At 41.0% G+C, this 17,970-nt stretch overlaps 1 long non-coding RNA gene across 1 annotated transcript; it reads left to right on the top strand.

The window, feature by feature from the left end:
- The first annotated feature begins 30 nt into the window (after nt 1-30).
- On the top strand, nt 31-17,580 carry LOC133107645 (uncharacterized). The gene is made up of 3 exons (XR_009704607.1): nt 31-173; nt 4,526-4,603; nt 17,541-17,580. It is a non-coding gene; the product is annotated as an uncharacterized LOC133107645 (long non-coding RNA).
- The last annotated feature ends 390 nt before the right edge of the window (nt 17,581-17,970 follow it).

Here is a 17,970-nt window from a genome sequence, read left to right as displayed (position 1 = left end):
CAAAGCATATCTGACGACGCGGGAGGAAAATGAGCCGGAATGGCGACCAGCCTGCCAAGCTGGGAACCGAAGAGCGCTGCAGCCGATCCTCTACTCCCTCCCCGCCGATAGGAAAAAGGAACTCATCCTCTGGGCCGCCGATGTGGCTGGAGACGCGTAGCCAACAATTCCAGGTAGACTATTATATCGTTCTCTTAGCTAATTTAGCGCTAATTTCGCACTGTGTGACTTATGTGGCCGGCGGCCGTCTCCATGCTTTTCTTAGCTTAGTTAATTTTGCAACTGAATTGCGACTCAGACGAAGCCAATGTTCGTTTAATAAAACTGACCCGGGACCTAACTTCTGTTACTGAATGCGTGGAACCATGGGCCTCGTGTTTGGACTTCTACCATCACGAATGTCCACGGTGCAAGGGTGTATGCTTCCTTTAGCGATTCGTAGCGCATGCGCAGTAGTTTCCTCCATCCATACGCTGTCATAGGCTAGGCAGGCTATCGTTCCCCTAGCTCAGTCTCTCAAATTATACATTATAGAGGCTAAGCTTACACAAAAGAAAATGCACAATAAACATTCCCCCACATTCGGAAAACAAATGTGGGAACTTTCCACTGGTTGCACTGAACTTTTCTGAGATGTCCATTTTCACTGGACAACTTTGCTGACCTTTCACTGTCTTCTTTCTAGTCAGATGCCTGCCTTCTCACCGCATGAAGTGTGGTTACTTTCCATCTCTTTCTGCATTCTTGCTATTGTATTCATGACACCTCCATGATTTAACTATAGCGAACACAGGTTTCTGAGAGAAAGTTTTGTTTGGTTTGCAGCATGGCCCGTGACACTTTGACACACCCAGGGCGGGATCAACCCTCCGACTGCCAGATGACTGCTCTTACTGCCCTGTACTTGTGACCTCTGTTGCCCTGTCTTCTGAAAGACTGGCAAAGGGAAATGTGCTGACAGTCAGTGCGGCTGCATGTAATTGAATTTAAGGTCATGGTTCATACTTCATAAAAACCCTTGCTTGCTGCTGTGTTTGTGTGTCAGGTTCGGCCTGTGACTAGACTCTTGTCTGTGCCCAGCTAAAGTCGCTGCTTGCAATGGCTGTGCCTGGAACAGATAAAATACTGCATGTTTGGAGAGCCATGCTGGGATATAGCTTCAGCTATATGATTGCATTAGGAAAAGACTTTTAATAGCAGATTGATTAAAGCCTAATGGGGTATTGATTGAAGCAAAGTGGAATGTAAATTTTTCATCACAGTGTTTTGGCTTCAAACAGACTGCCTGTGCAGCCACATTAGTGGCCATGATTTAACTATCCATCAGCGCCCCTGGCTGCCTGCCACTCGCATTGACACCCACAATCCCCTTCTCCAGTGTGTTGTTTACCTGCACCAACTGTCAAGCGGGAACTTGTTGCAAATGGGTGAGGGCAGATGTAACCTTTCTGTTTTGTTTAAAGGCATAGTATTCCACCATCCCAAGCATTTGGTCCTTGACCATTCTGGTTTGGGTTAACATGCTGTGCATCGATGTTTGTTGGGTTAGTTCGTTGACTTTGAGCCAATGAGATTCCAATTCACTGTCTGCTGTGAATGTTTTAAGTAACATTCACTGCTGAATTTGTAGCATAGCATAAGTGGAGGTCCCCTGCCTGAATGCAGTGGGGAAATGTTTATTTAAAGCATTGCTGGGTAGGTTAAGGATAGGTGGTAGGTCAATACAAATAAACTATCACTCTCCTGACACTGCATAACAATGCTTAATGGAAATATGGAGTCCTGTATGTACTTATATTGATGTTTGAGACCATTACACATTATATTTACTGACAGGGTAAGTATAAATCATCTAGCTATAAGTAGGTGCATGGATTATAAATAGCACTTAATTTTACAATGATAATTATCTCCTGATTGTTATGGTCGGTAATTAGAAGTGTGCAATTGCTTAAAAATAAATTAGAAGACTAGTCTGATCTCAGAGGAGAGTTGTCTGGTGATATTGAATCATCAATCTGTTGCTTATAGCCAGCACCTGTGATACCTGAGTAAGCTTCTATATTAAATTGTGTATTAATGCGTTGTCATGACACTCCCATGATTTCTTTGTGAAGGACTTGTGCCTTTCGGAAATGTTCATTAGTTAACCTTTATATTCTGTACCTTTATATGTGGTACTTATCAAACATGTGATTAGCTTTTGTATTAGAAGTATTCTGACTTCTGTCTGATAATAATGATACTGCTCCTGTAATTATCAGTTAGTGAATTAGGGTTTGGAAAAGAACAAAGCTCACATCTGGCAGGCTAAGAAAACAATTACCTTTAAATTGGAAGGGTTTTCCTGGGGTTTGCTAATCGAAATGTAACAAAGATGCAGAAGTTTGATATTTGTTGTAGATCAGGGATCTCACACTCAATTTCTGGAGGGCAGCAGTGTCTGCTGATTTTCAATGTGTTTGTGCACTTTAGTGTTTAATTGAAGTAATTGCTTGGCTAAAGAGTTCACACATATTGTGTGCAAGGCCTAAATTGGCTGCTGACTAAAATTAAACAATAAAACCGGCAGACGCTGCAGCCCTCCAGGACTGAAGTACGAGACCCTTGGTATAGATACTGGAGAAATACTGCTAAATGGATACAATAAAAGCTACTTTACTGAATGCTAACATCACATACAGAACAAACTTGGCTGTTCACAAGCACTCATCTCAATTCACCTAAGCAAAAATGGAATAATAAAAAAAAAAAAAGAATTCTTAGTCGTTAAATATTCACAATCTGACTAAATTATACTAATCTTTTTTATCTTTTTTTAAATCCCTCACATTGTGTTCCATCTAACGGTTACACGCATTGTGTACACAATGTCACATTTAGTTACGTTGGGGCATATTTGTGGACAGCAATGTCTCACTGCTTGGCATCTACCTTGTCAAAGAAAAAGAAACATTTTTTAATGTTTTATCATAAATTCAGAAGCACTGAAGCACTGATAGTATTCGTTGCAGTTTCACAAAAATATTTACTTATTTTATTATGGGGAACACTCATTGTATTAATCTCTTGGTGTTTTTTTTGATATCATAATATTCATGTTAATTGTGTCAAGTTTGTATGCTAAAGCTATTTTTATGATTTTTCAGTGATGATTTACATTTCTATTTGTATGTCTATCAATGAACATATCTATACTCAAGTCACTGGATAAATTATATGCTATGTGAAAACAGCAACAACAACTGTACTACATTATGAATATACAGTACATAAAAAACCATGACCAGAAAAATGTATGTGTGTATGTAGGAATGCATGGGTACAATAGCTTTGAGGATTTACACAATCCCATAGCTTTCTCTGTCATCCATTTGATGTAGTATCTTTAAAAGGATCATAACTTTACAATCTGAGCTTTAGCAGACCGTGCACAATGTGCAGTGATGAAGGGAAACTCATTTGGAAGCCGAGCCCCGTGTCTGTGGAAAGTACCGGAATGAGTGAGCGCGAGCGGGGCCCGTTTCTCACGGAGCGCTGATGGTAAAATTTAAGAGCTTAATTCAGCAGTTCCATTAGGGTGATACTGCAGATGAGTCGCCATTGTTACAGACGACGCCGTTACTCAGCAGATGCTGCCTGGGCCATCCGTTAAGAAGAAGAATGAGCATAACAGCGCAATGATGCCCAGCGATCAGCGGGAGGAAACTTTCTCATCCAGACTGATGAACAGTGCTATGATAGTGCCATATGATAGGACCGAGAGGGTTCGCTAATGACAAATGAGTAAAGGGTAAACAGTAGTTACGGTTATTATCCAATTTCACGTACAGTAGAAGAGTGAATGAGATCATAACATGTCTGTCTGACTTTGGCAGGCTTTCAAATAAGAGACTGAAACTTTGCTTCTTTGCTCTTTACTGTGCGACAGCCACATTTTGACCAATGGTTGGAATGAAAGTTATGTTGAAGACAATTTCTATTGAAATATTAATTGCTTGATACCATAAATGCACAATAGGCAATTCACATTAAAAAAACTTTGCCCAAAAATGGCTGCAACACAGTAAAAACATGCAGTAATGGCTGTATCACAAGTGTAGGCAAGAATTAAATTTGACTGAGCAGAAGGTTGTAAAAAAGGATGAATGATTTTGGTGAGTCGGCCCTATTGTCACTCTCCAGTGTAATACCTGCTACTGAATTACACATGGTAACCACAGCTTGAAGATTACGATACATGTCTCTCTGCTCAGCTAAGGCTGGGACGAGGTTCTCGGGTCTCCGGGGGAAGATGGACTAATCCACTGTGACATGTATGCTCGGGGCTTTAAATATGAATGAGGTGATCTTCATACTCCTGTCCTACTTGTACTGGGATCTACATTTTAATAGGCTAATTATTGGCCAGGCTCAGTGAGTGGGCCAGGCTGAATGGATTTTTCCTCAGAGAGGACCTTGCTTTGGATGAAGGCGAGAACCTGCTCTAATCCTATTTTCTGGTTTTCCGTGCTTTTGTTTGCAGGCGAACACAGGCCACATGTGACACGGTCGATAAGACCAGCCCTCTTCTACTCGGCCCTGAACTGTTCCAATCAAGCAGGTAATGCAATACCAAGCAGGCAATGCAAAACTGAGGAGAACTTTGAGTGCTTTCTGCCGCAGCAGTGCATAGTTAATAATACGCATATTTTCTGTAATTTCATTTTCCTGATTCTTCAAGCAGGCTTTTCCACCCTATGCTTGTTTTACAGCTGTTCTGGGGTTTCCCGCCTGCTGAATGAGTCTCACAATTCTGTGAAGAGGGAGATATAAAGTGCTATTAATGTTAATTTGTAATAATTCATTATCATCATTACAGTAGGGAGATATGGCAAATAGGCGACTCTGTTGTGTGAAATGAGGCAGCTCTGAATGGGGCCTCCGCTGGGATTTTTGTTCGGTTTTCAGTGTGGCTAAACGTAAATCCCCACCCCAACGCCATCCGTTGTTTAATTGGTTGAGAAAAATGAGTTGCAAAAATTTGAGTTTTCTGCCTTCATTGCGCCACACTGCAGGAGCACTGCCACTCTCGAGAGGGTCTTAAAGTCCACGTTATGACATCATCATTATTAGCCGAAAACAAAGGAATCAAACTGACACTGTTGGAAGGCGCATACACAAAAGGCAATGAATTAAAACACAGACGTCTTTATTGCTTGGGGAGGCAAAGGGAAGGGAATCGTTAGCTGCTCTCTCCTTAGTTGAGTTCAATATTTGTTTTCTGACTGTACTCCGTTAACCCTGTCAAGAGAAGAGGATGCTCTTTGTATGCTCTTTGACTTTTTGAACTGGTGGTTAAAATCCTAGAATCTCCTCCGCTAAAATTGTCTGCAATCACTTATGTGATGGTTTGATGGAACTCAAAACAGTGATTGCATTTTCTAAGGCTAGAGCTGAACACGAGCAGTCTTCATTGTCAGTGTCATTCAATAGTAGCAAAGATAAGCATCTTGGCCTGAATCCCAGATGTCTGAATTATGACCCTTCGTGTTTAAATAGCAAGAGACCTTTAAGCTTTGAAGCTGACTGGAGGTTTGCCTTCTACTGAAATATTTATATTTTATAATTTCATGTTCAGTCCCATCACGACCAATCCTCCCTACCCCCCACACACTTAAAATAGGTGGTATAATTTAACTAACACTCGGCAAGCAGAAACATCCATCTCTCTGGGAATAAGAGGAACGACTCCCATCAAGATGGGAGCGATGGCTTTAATTCGCTAGCAGGCCTGTGAAACAGATGGTTTTCAGAGTGTTGATATTCACAGTAATAAAACCTACTGTGAGAGACATTTATCTGGGTCCTCAGGCAAGAAGGAAGATGAACCCCAACTCATAAACCATACAAAGGAACGCTGTTTATTCCTCTCCCTGGTATAGCAGCATGTGGCTATCTCCAGGGGTAAAAATGCTCTCTGTCCACTCCGGAGAAGGAGAAAGCTTGGAAAGAAAAGGGGAATAATTGCTCCGTGCTTCCATCCCATTCTTACTCTACTACAGAAAAACTGGAACAAATTTCAATTCAATCTGTGGGCAGCTGGTTCTAATTTCATAATTCCTTTCTCTTTCAAACATATTAAATGTTTTTTATAATAGTAATTGCTTTTAAACCCCCTTCTTTTTATTACTTCTGAGGCATTCGAACTGCGTGTTGATTGTGCCTGAATTGAGAATTTGAATTATATTTTAGTAAGTGAGATTTTCCCCGTTGTAGATGGTTTATTTTGTATTAACACGCCTATGGGATATGACCTACAGTATGTGCCTTTTATGCAACATCAGAAATGCAATTTGACGCAAGACTCGTCCCGAACAAAAATCTTTATCGTGTTTGTGTGTCGCGGCTTTCAGGAAAGACACACAAGGCCCCCCGGAAGAACGGGCTTGCGTGTTTTGGATTTGGTCTCTGGGCTGTGAGATTGATTTGATTGTTTGGTTGACAAACACGCAGACTCCCATGCTTTGGAGTCTGCATAATGGTGTGATTAATGTGCTGAGCCCCAAAACTGCTCCGTAGCAACATGAAATTGAATTAAATCTCCTGGATACAATCTGTAATTGATTAAAGACGTCTGGGGAGGCAGGAAATAACATTTATAACACACGCAGCGCTGCGGACAAATCGCTCATTTCGGAAAGCATTTTGCCGGTGAAACTGAGCAGACAGGCTCCTTCTGTTTTGTGCCTCAATGATGGCTTGTTCGCTGCACAATACAGGATATCCCTCATTCCCATGTCCTCAGCCCTCCGTTCAGTACTGCTGCTTCTCCTATTCCCTGTTTCTGTAGTCATTTATGTCACATGGTGGGATACGTCTTGTTTTATTCATACACTCCAATACTTAGTTGACACTACTGGATTGAATACAGCAAATTTGCAAAAATAGAAAATGCAAGCATGGTTTGATGTTGATGCGTTGCGACAAAAAGATTGTGTATGATTAGGACCCCACACCTATAACTATCCGCAAGGTCACCGCACATTTGAAGTAATGGGACTTCCCAGGACGTCAGCGTATGCAGAGGAAACATAGTATAGGAGATTGATCAAATTTTCTCTGGAAATTAATCTTGTGTCGGCTCAGGATTGTTTGACTGCAGATGAGATTGTTTGCAACCTTTCATCCTTCATGTATCACTTCTTTATTAAGTGCTCATTGTGCGCAATTGGTTTTGGCTTAGAGCTGCCAGAAGTGTGACTGGGACAGTATGATGGATAACAATGAACCCGTATGAAAGAAGGATCCACTTCTGTTAGGAATTATTTGCTTACTAATTCAGCATTTTTGATAGTTATATTTGTAGAGCGATTAAGTCCTGAAAAGTACACTTTTCTTTATTCCTTCTATAACAATACAAAGAAATGCATAAATATCAACAAGGAAAGAACTATACCAAGTGCACCACTTGTAATATCATATGCATGAATAGTTATCTTTAAAAAATACCATGAAATTATTTACCCTCCAGTTTTAATTTCAAGGTAGTGCTGTATATGCAAATATGTGTGAACCAAAATGTGTTTATGGTTTTAGATGTGTTTTATTGCTAGGTTGTTATTACAAAAAAAGAATGACTGCAAATCTCAAGACAAATTAAGGTATATGTCTATCCACTGTATCTACTGTACTGCTTCTCTTCAATATAAACACTGTATATTATTGAAATAAAAAAGGGAGGGGGGGTTCCATCTTATTCTTTGAATGGGAGCACATTCCCCTGGGAGTGAAGCTATCATCGAGCTGGCTGCCAGTACCTCTAAGCAGATTTCTTATATTAAAAATTAAATTCATATTTGCTCCCATCTAATTTTCAATGAATAAGAATTACTTTGTAGACATGCATTTGCCAGCCTGCTTCATTCTTTTGCTCTCTTCTGTTTTGTGATTGGATAAACCTTGAAACACCCCCACCAAACTACTACCCCATTTGATCACCGTTCTCCATGGGTGACACAGTCAGAGGGAGCATGCACACACATCACACATCAGGTATTAGAGGTCCCAGTGGTACAGCTTCGACAGACATCAAATTTGTCTCTGTGGAACACCATTTTAAACAACCTCTGAAGAAATGGTTTAGCACGCAGTCGTCGTGTGTTTGATATTTTCTGCGAAGCTTTATGCAGCTTCAGTTAGCTGTCAAAAGAATGGAAAATCCCACTATGTGATTAAATGAAATAATTGATTCAATTCGTTAATGAGTTTGCTCCTCTGTTGATGAATGACCATCGGGACAAAATTGTGTGTCTGTGCACCCTAGTCTCCATGCTCAGCATCAGCCTGACATTTCATTAGAGCTCCCCAGACTCCTGTGTAGGGTAGTTATAGAGATGGGATATGTTTAGCCAGTGCCTTACATCTCAGGCTTGTTTATACTCATTAGGCTGAGGTCTTCAGATTCACCGCGTTGTGTTGTTAGCATCCGCTCGTGAGGTTCCGTACGAAACCAATTTGCACAGACAACACCACCAGGAAATTAATTAAGGACACACCTTGTAGGATTTCAAGACTAGTGCCAGTAATCAGTCAGCATGGGGTTATTTGTCAGCTCTGTTTGCGTGCGGCTTTTAAAAGGCCCTGAATATGCAGATCCCTGCTTCCCGTTTGCTTTGGGGTTCCATGCAGCCGCACAGTAAATAGCTAGCCCACAGATTAGAAATGAAGGAGGCCCTGAGCGGGGAATGCTAACACTTCGCAGGTGTTTGACGACGGTTAAACGAGATTTTAAAAGGAGGAAAAATAGGTGCCCGGATCAGATATTTGATTTTGAGGAAGATGTGTTGGGAGCGATTTCTCCTGTTTCTGTAAGATCATAATCTTTTATCTCAAAAATCTGCATTCCTCAGACCTGCACTGCGCCTGTTCTGCTGCAAAGGGATGATGCGGATTTTTATTCACTCAAAGAGGCCAAGTTAAATTCCTGATTTGCTCAGCGCAATCCTTTTCCTTGGTTGGCTTCCATAATAGACACTTTTCATACTGAAAACAGCACATTGGACATTATAGGCTTGAAGGTGCCCTCTTGAAGGATAGCAACAAAACATATTCTGAATTCATAAAATAATTCTGGCATTGAAATTCCTTTGTTCAGAATGACATTTCTGCAAGGAAAATGAAACCGAGTTCTCATGACATAAAATGATCTCTTTTCAATTCCAATTTGGACTTGGAAATATATTGTGGCATTTTGCTATGAGATTTATTATACAGAATTATAGGTTGCTATTAAATAGAGATGGTGACTTTTTTTTTATGTCATTCCTCATAGTGCCCCAGTTAAGAAACTACCCAACTCAATTAGAGTGTCTTACTCAAAAGTAATATCACACCCAATATTTGTTCTTCTCTGCATATGGCATTGCCCCGTAGCCCAGTAACAACTTGACACCCATGTCCTGCCCTGAGGATGTTTTTGGCTGAAATTTGTGGCTACCTGTCAATGACACAACATAATTGTAGCCAGTATTTTTCAGTTGTAGTAAACGCATTGCACTTGGCTGTCAATGATTAATCCGATGAAGCCTCGTACAAGTCATGTTTCCTCTATTTATGTTATTTATCCACCAATCCATATGTGCTTACTATATATGACTCCTTGTCTGCTTCTTTAGATATTCCCCTATGGCTTGGTGTAGATCTTGTCACATTCAGATCTCAAGTGTGTCTGGGTTCCTGAGTTTATCTGTGCTGCTGGACATGGTGCTGGTGTTTGCACTGGACGCACAGCCAATCCTCCACAGAGGGATGAGTAAATATGCGCTGCTGCTGTCTTCAGTGGGGCTGGAGGTGAGCAAACACAGGGAACGAGGAGGGTGACCTCTGCCGTCTGGAGCTGACTGAAGTAGGCCAGAGAGACCATTCAGAGACACTTCACAACAATTGTGAGGCGTCATCGGAGGTATTTGCATATGAATTTCCCCCACCTATTCTCCTGTAATAGCCATGGATAAATATAGCACCAAGGTTGGCTGGCCTCTCCGTTGTCTGCCGAGGGGGCTATTATGCAGGATAAATAAGCAAAATGCAATTTGTTCTGCGCCGTGATGGTTCAACAGTTCTCCCACTGATCTGTGACAACCATTATCATATTTGCTGTCAGCATTACACACGTAAGGGGGCAGGTGATGCATCGTGAGTAGCGGGCCCTGATAAAGCCATCAATAACTTGTGCACAAGACCCACTCGCACCACCCAACTTGTGGGGGGAGAGTAGTCTCCAAGGGGAGCGAATCGACCGGGTGCGAGATTTAAAAACACTTTGCTTGGATAGGGGTCGCTTTGAATGACTGGCTCCATAATTCATCTCCTCCACCAGCACCAACCAAACCCCCACCCACACCCACACACCCACCTCCACCCCCCCCCCCCTCATAAGAGGAACATCATAATCTCCACTTGCAAGTTTGGCATCTCTCCCGCTCGAGGAGAAGGGACCAGCGGCTACCCTTGAGTTACGGCTTTTGACAGCTCATATAAAAAATTTACTACCTTATCATCTGGATTTAATTCATTTTTTACCATGATTAAATTGAAAAAATGAAATAAAGGGGGGGTGTTTTACTGCTGTGTGTCTTCCTCAAAGGAAAAAAAAAAGAAGAAAGATGTGATGCCAGGAAGTTTAGGGGAGCATGTAGAGACAAGGATGGAAAGACTGTGGCAGAAGGAGGTCCTGCAGCTCCTGCTGCTCTCTCCCTCCTGGATCCGGCTTGTGAAAGCAGCCATTTCTCACCCAGTTGCCTTTCTTGTGCCTCCATTTCCCTCAGACGCTCAAAACTCTTTCAAGTCCCTAAGTGCTAAAGTGGTAAATCTGCGTAATGGGATTACGCACTCATTCCTCAGGCTCTGCACCTATGCACGGTGCTGCTAAACTACTTTGTGCTAAACTAAAATCGCTCTGTACTGTCAGTGGAGGAAGAGGACGATTGCCTGAGAGGGTTCTCTCCTCCAAACTCAATTATAATACACCTGTTTAGAATTGAATTTCCCTGAGCATGTGATTGTCTCGAGTCTGGCTCAGCCTTTTATTGTAATGGCAAACAGGAATGCTGAATTTTTGAAACCCTGCACCATGCTTGGTCATTTGAAACATGGTGTCTAGCTAGGCAGATAGTGCCTGATGTTATCTGGTCATGGTTAAATTTTTTTCAGTATTACTTACAGTGCCAGAAATGGACAAAATCTGAATTGACTTCAAGTGCAGTGCTCTTTTTTTTGGGGGGGGGGGGGGGGGGGGTGTGTATCAACTACATCCTGTCTATAAACAAGCACATTTGGTGTTTTACAGATACAGTAAATTGCTTATTTTAATTTATGGATAATTGTTTTTGGGACAGATCATTTAATTCAATTTATTTCAGTTTGCATTATAAACAAAACTGGTAATATTTAGACATTGGATTTCCCAACCAGGTGGACTTGATGACTGGTTTGTGCTCGGTGGGTGGTAGGCTGTTGTTGGTACAGTCCAACTTGACTCTGCATTGGGTGACAGTCCCTTTGGTCATCAGTGGTGGGGCTGCTCTCCCGCCACGAATGAACCAGTAATCTTCATCTCTCAACTGTCTGGCAGCGCTTGGCTCATATGTCACAGCCGTGGGACACCCCGGCCTGGGTGGGGGGAGCTGGGTAAAGATGACATCAGCCTGCATACTGGCTGGTGATTGAGCGGACCGTCAGCAGACTGGAGTTCTATGTGGACACAAGGGTTCTCGGTACCAGGGTGTCATAAATCCTGCCACAGCACGTCCTTGAAGCAGGACTGGGGATACACACCCACACACCACTTCATCATCATTATCAACCAGGCTGAGCTTTAACTACAATCACGCAGGGCTGTTAAGAGACTGCTCTAAATGCAATTCACATCCAGCGGCCACATTTATTATTCACGGAAATTAATAGATAGGGTGTACCAATTCTGTGGTGGGGCAGTAAAAAAATTAATATATTTACTGTAAACTGTAATACTTGCCTTCTAAAACTGACATGATAATATTTTCATATTTCAACTTCATATAAAAATGCTGGTGAAATGCTTACAGCAGTATTTTACTTTTGATTACACAGTAGAGAGGGAAACAAGAAAAATAAAGGCGTGAACTAGAGGTTCACATGGGCCTGATTTATGTCTAATTACGTAATACTAGTTTGTAGTTACCTGCAAGCTAGTTAACAAGATCCAGTTTTTTTTAAGTTAGTGTGCATTAGCCATTTATGAACATTTTGTTTTATATGATAGGTACACTTTCAGAAATAAAGTGCCTAAAAAGGTGCAAATGCTTGTTGCTGGGGCAGTACTCTATAGGTACAAATGATTATACCCCTAGCCAGCATATATACAATTCATTTGTACTTTATTTGCTTGGAAAACATACTCATTTGTACCAAAAGAGAACTACATACTTCAGGCTACATTTGGGAAATTTGAAAGATCCATGAAGACAACACAAATGTACCTCCGCTGTCCCTTTATTTCTGAGAGTACTAGTCAGCAAGCAAAGTGACTATGCTATCAAATGCACCACAGGTAACAGATTCAGGCAGACTTTGGATAAAGAGATGATTCTCAAAATCGGATAAGAGTCTCTTGAAATATTGATATGCCATGCAGAAATGATCCTCGAGTGGGTCAACAAGATCCTTTCTGTGAGCAAACATAATTGACAACTATTTTAGTATTCATCCAAACAACCCTACTATTTACAATACACCCTCTTTCTTTTTGAGTGTCTAGTTTGTCTTAAAGATACATTTGTAAATAAATATAAACTAGTTTTCTGATGACGACAAAATGCATATCAATATCTACTGGAATATTAAAGTAAAATGAACCTGATTTAATAAAATTTAAATAAAATACAATGGGCCACTGCAAGCACTAATGACCATAATGCATTATTGAAATGTTGAGAACTACAGTATATGCTTTAGGTTAAAAACTAATACTGGCTGCCGGATGGCTCAGGGATGTATACATGAGCCTCATGACCTACGATCCAATCCAGACCCTACCAGTGCCAAGTGGCTGATCGCTCCATTGATCTGGTTGGGCAGGCACCCGTGGACTGTACGCTAAAGCCACACATAAAAGGTCTTCGTCCGACTCCACACTATGCAAACTATATGCTTTGCAAAAGGTTCACAGCAATGAAAAGTAGGCAGCACAAAATTTGTAGTCAGTGGTCTTTAACATCCAAAATACCGGTATTTTCATTTACGCTAAATATATCATTTATTGTTGTCACATGTCCAAAACCATTATTTCTTTGAGTAACGTTAGCCCAAATGCAATCAAGGTGTTCCCCTACTTTATGTATGGTTTTACTAGCCACCTATGCTAAATCATTTTGTGAGGAATGTGACGATGAAGTGGGAAGGTAGGTGGCTTTAAGATCTTTTCCTCAGATATGGCTTTGGGATAGATTATCACGCGCTGCTGACTGGGGTGGATTAAGCGGTCTGAGTTTTGATATCATGTGCTAAATTAATATGTTTTTGGTACATATTTCATCACCTAATGCAAATATCTTAATTCAGTTTGTGTTAATGTTCCTGAATCCAAGAGTCGTTAAATATTAATGTAAGTGCTAATTAGCTGAGACTCCTTCAATATATCTGTGGAATTTAAAAATAGAAGCTACACAAACATTACAAGAACAAAGCAATACGCTGAACATGAACAAACACTGAACCCTAAGGAATATCAGATTACTTTAGTTAAAAAATCAAAATCTAAATTTGCAAATGAACTAGCCATGTCACATGCTCAGATACTCTCTGATATTATAAAAACGATTACATGCTTTGTGCTTTGTAGTCATGGTGTCTTTGTCACAGTAACATTGTTTTAAAAAGACTGTTCATTCTGTGGAAGTGTGCGGAGATGGAATAACTTTGTGCCATTTAGAATTACATATTATGCTATGTTACCTATTCTTGCAGGCTGAGGGAGTTTTTATCCAAGGTGCCACAATCAAGCTATGCTGTCTTGAGAGCCCTTCTTCAGTAAATGAATGGCCAGGTACAGTGGGAAAGACACAAGACAATGGCTCCGTCATGTTCGAGAACCATTTTTGGTGCAAGTGGGTGAGGTGATGATGGGCGGGTGAGCACATTGCACGGGAGAATAGCGCAAGAACCCAGTTTTGTAGCGGAGAAAGCCGTCGCTTATCAGAGTCGAGCGCTCCAAACTCAATTTGCTGGGGAGAGACGACAGGTGCTCAACGCATCCGCGATATCCGACTCCTCAGTTTCTTTAGTCCTTTCATTGTACTGCCATGTCCTGGGTGTCTAATGTGACACTTTCCATGTAATTACACCAAATAACAACAAAACGTGTCTCTTTCAGTGACAGGTCATCAAGCCAGCCTGTATTCCAGTGGATGATCGGTCCCAGCAGCGATTATGGGTCTGTCATTCTGGTGCTTATCCCTAAGCATAGCAAACCAGCACACCCATTCCAAACCAAGCTTTGTTGGCTGGCTGGTTGTTATTTGGATGCTGTGATAACTCTATAATCAGGCATAAGCCATCACCACGAATACATGCTGAGGCACTCCACAAGTCTGTGTGTACACTGAGGAACAATAGTTCGCGATTCTGCTAGACATCTTCAACCCAAACCTTCCTTACATTCGCACTCCATCTCCCACTGTGGGCATAGTAGCTTGGAAATGCTTACCATGGTTGTGGTTAATATTATCAGCAGTGTCTGCTTTTACATTTCTTTGGCTTTCTCTATCTCCATCTTCTACTTCTTCTCTTCTTCTTCTTCTACTTTTGTCTCCCTCCATGTGTGGGATGAGATAATCCCCCCCTGCAACCTTCTTGTGAGTAAATCCAGAGTGACAGTTTAATAGGTTCAGACATGCGTGGGTCTACAATTGGTCCATAATATCAAAACCCGGTTCTCCAGCTTTGCTGAAGGAAAAGGGAGGTCCCTGTTAAGAAAAATAGCCTGCATTATCCCACTGAGGCAAGCCCTTGTACTTTTCATTGACTCTGCCAAGTTTTACTTACTGATTACTGTGAAGTAAAGCTGACTTTTAGGTAGGTGGCCTTCTCCATAAACCCTCCCCCAGCCAAGAAATCACTTGGATAAATTTAGGAGCAGACTTGTGCTCTTTCATTCTTTCTTTCAGGCGTTTATATTGAAATGTAGAAATATGTGGCTCTGGCTTCTGACTCCCAGTCTGACTCCATGAGATGAGATTTATTACAGTTGATTTGCTCTGGCAGGATGGTAATTCTCAACACATTTTTAAATGCAGATGAGCACCACTGTTCAGTTGCCATTCAGTCGCATCTTGTTTTATCAACTGTACAAGCAAACCTTTATTCCCTTTTGAATAGACCTGTCTGAGGAGTTCCCTTGTATCTTAACCCGAGTTGTCGCTTTGTGTTCGTATCAGGCCTTTGTGGTGTACAAATGTCTCTTTGACATCAATAGAATAAATAGCAGTTTAGTTTAGATTCATAGCAAGGTTTGCTTATACGAGAGTCTGAATTAAATGCTGTGGAAGTATGATTATGTTGCTGTTCACATGTTTTGTAATAGTGCCGTAATAACGTCAGTACCTTGACTCTCTGTTAATAAGAGAAGACATTGAATTTCATAAACAACCAGTATGCTTCAGTCCATGGAAATAAATTAAAAGGAGATTATTCAGTGGTTATGTCTGCTCCAAAGATATAAAAGAAGAATGTATATTTGTAAAAGTCGTAAGGTTTCTGTATGCTGGATGACTTGAGAGATGTTATGGTTATAACATCTTACCTATTGGGCACAGTATTGGGTGCCTTTTGCTGATTCCTTTCAGGGGCTTATAGGTAAGATTGTTATAGGTAAGTTACAGCTGCTTGTGTTTTGTACCCAGAGGGAACAGGAATTAACCTGCACACCTTATATCATTCCCAGTAAAGTTTGTAGTGCAGAAGAGTTATAGGCAGTGTGAGGCTTGTGCTCTCTCTCATGAGCAAATTACATGAGAATAATCGGAGGCCTGAGGAATATCAGTGATCACTACACAGGGAACCTCCAGAAATAAGATTAACAGCATTTAGTATGTCTTTACACCAACAACTGAATCAACAGTGTTCCCAATGCTCCAGCTCCCTACTTCTGTCTCTTTGCACAAACATTACGGCACACCTGCCTTCAAACAGATTCACTTAATTTCATTGTTTTATGTGACACAAATTCCTAATTTGTTTTAATTCTCTAACATGTCTAAATCCGTATCTTTCCAATTGTTTTATGTGCTTATGGCAGTTTGCAATCTGCATTTCAAGGCAGCCATTGGCATTGCATTGACTGGCAGCAAAGATGCACATTATTTGATACAAACTGTTATGCCCCTCTCCTTCCAAACTATAAATGCACAGTTGCTACTCCTTTATTCAGAAAAATCAATGACTGATAATAACTGATAATATCCATGATGTTGAATGTTGTGTATGTTGCTGAGGGTATAAGCGTTTAGTACCTCCAGTACATGTACACATTCATATTCCACTCAATGAAATCTTAGAGATACAATACTATATGCTACTTTGTTGTCAGTGTGTAAGGAATTGGTTTAATATACATAAAATTTAGTATAATCGGAGTAATGCCATATGGCTGTATAGAGGCAAACTGCTCAGTCTGTTTTGTTTTTTTGGGGCTCCTCATTGTGTAATCAATTCTACCAGACTTCATTCACAGTATAATAACTGGAGGACTAGGAATTACACAGTTCCTCGAAAACCGAAACACAATTTTGCAATGCTCATATCCTTGGGTTTCAGACAGGATTTGCATAGTTTAAGTGCCGCATTGTGTCTAAGTGTGGCGTCTAATCTTAGGAGCTCCTAATCTTGCTTGTGCTGTGTGTGCACATCGCGGGAAGATAAAAAGACCGCACTGCTTTCGGCAGAAGAGTGTGATGCCTCAAGTTTATCCTGACGTGACAGCCTTGTGCCCAGATATGCCTCTTTTTTTACAGCCTCCTCTGTCATTCATAGCTTTTTACATTAATTTTTTAAAATTTCAATTAAGCTCATTATTCCTCTGTAAGAACTTGCCTTATTGTGCATACTCTAGCCGTAGACCCCTCCCATTCTCCACCCTCCTTAATTCTAAACTTTGGGCAGAGAAAAAAAAGCTTTTTTTCTTTAAAAAGGAAAGTAAAATGTTTTCATGCACCACAGAACAATAACAAATTTGGCTTAATCATGTCTCTGGTGAGAGACCAGCCCTTCTCTGTAAACAGTGTTGTATTACAGAGCCGGGGCCTTACAGCATGGAGGCTTGGTAAACATAAAAGGACCCTTTGAAGGTTATTAGGCACAGTATTGGGTGCCTTTTGCTGATTCCTTTCAGGGGCTAAGATTGTTAGAGTGTGCTGTAGCTTTCCTGAGGAACAAGCCTCTTAATTAAATGGCAGGCGTTTTATCTGGGGCTGCGCTGAAGCTGTGGGTTTGAAGGTACTCCAGCTTCTGTTCTCACTCCCTAGGAATTCTCCTCATCACTGAGAAGGTGCTGGAAGCTACGGGGGCATAGCAAGCTCTGGTACTGAGGTATGTTATTTCCACACCATCAGTCTTTAGAGACTCTTTCCACACCAAATACCTACACCAAATTACTGTTTTTAAGGAAAGTCATGGCAATTTTTAATTGGTTTCAAACGGTTTCAAACAAAGTAATTAAAAATGTCATTCATTACTAATTGCTGTTCTTTCTCTTACATTTTCCCATACAATTTCCAGGCTGTTCCACCTTGTTTGGTAGCCATTCAGCCAAAAGAGAGGAACAATGGGAATTGATAGGAGTCCATTTTAAGTATAATCTATGCCAGATCCTATGTATGACTCTTAATGAATGGAGGCCTATGATTATTTACAGGAGATTAGGTAATTACTTGTCAATTAGTTTGGTTTCCGAGA

This window comes from Conger conger, chromosome 1, assembly GCF_963514075.1.
Source record: "Conger conger chromosome 1, fConCon1.1, whole genome shotgun sequence".
Taxonomy (NCBI): domain Eukaryota; kingdom Metazoa; phylum Chordata; class Actinopteri; order Anguilliformes; family Congridae; genus Conger; species Conger conger.
This window is presented reverse-complemented; position numbering and strand designations above follow the sequence as displayed.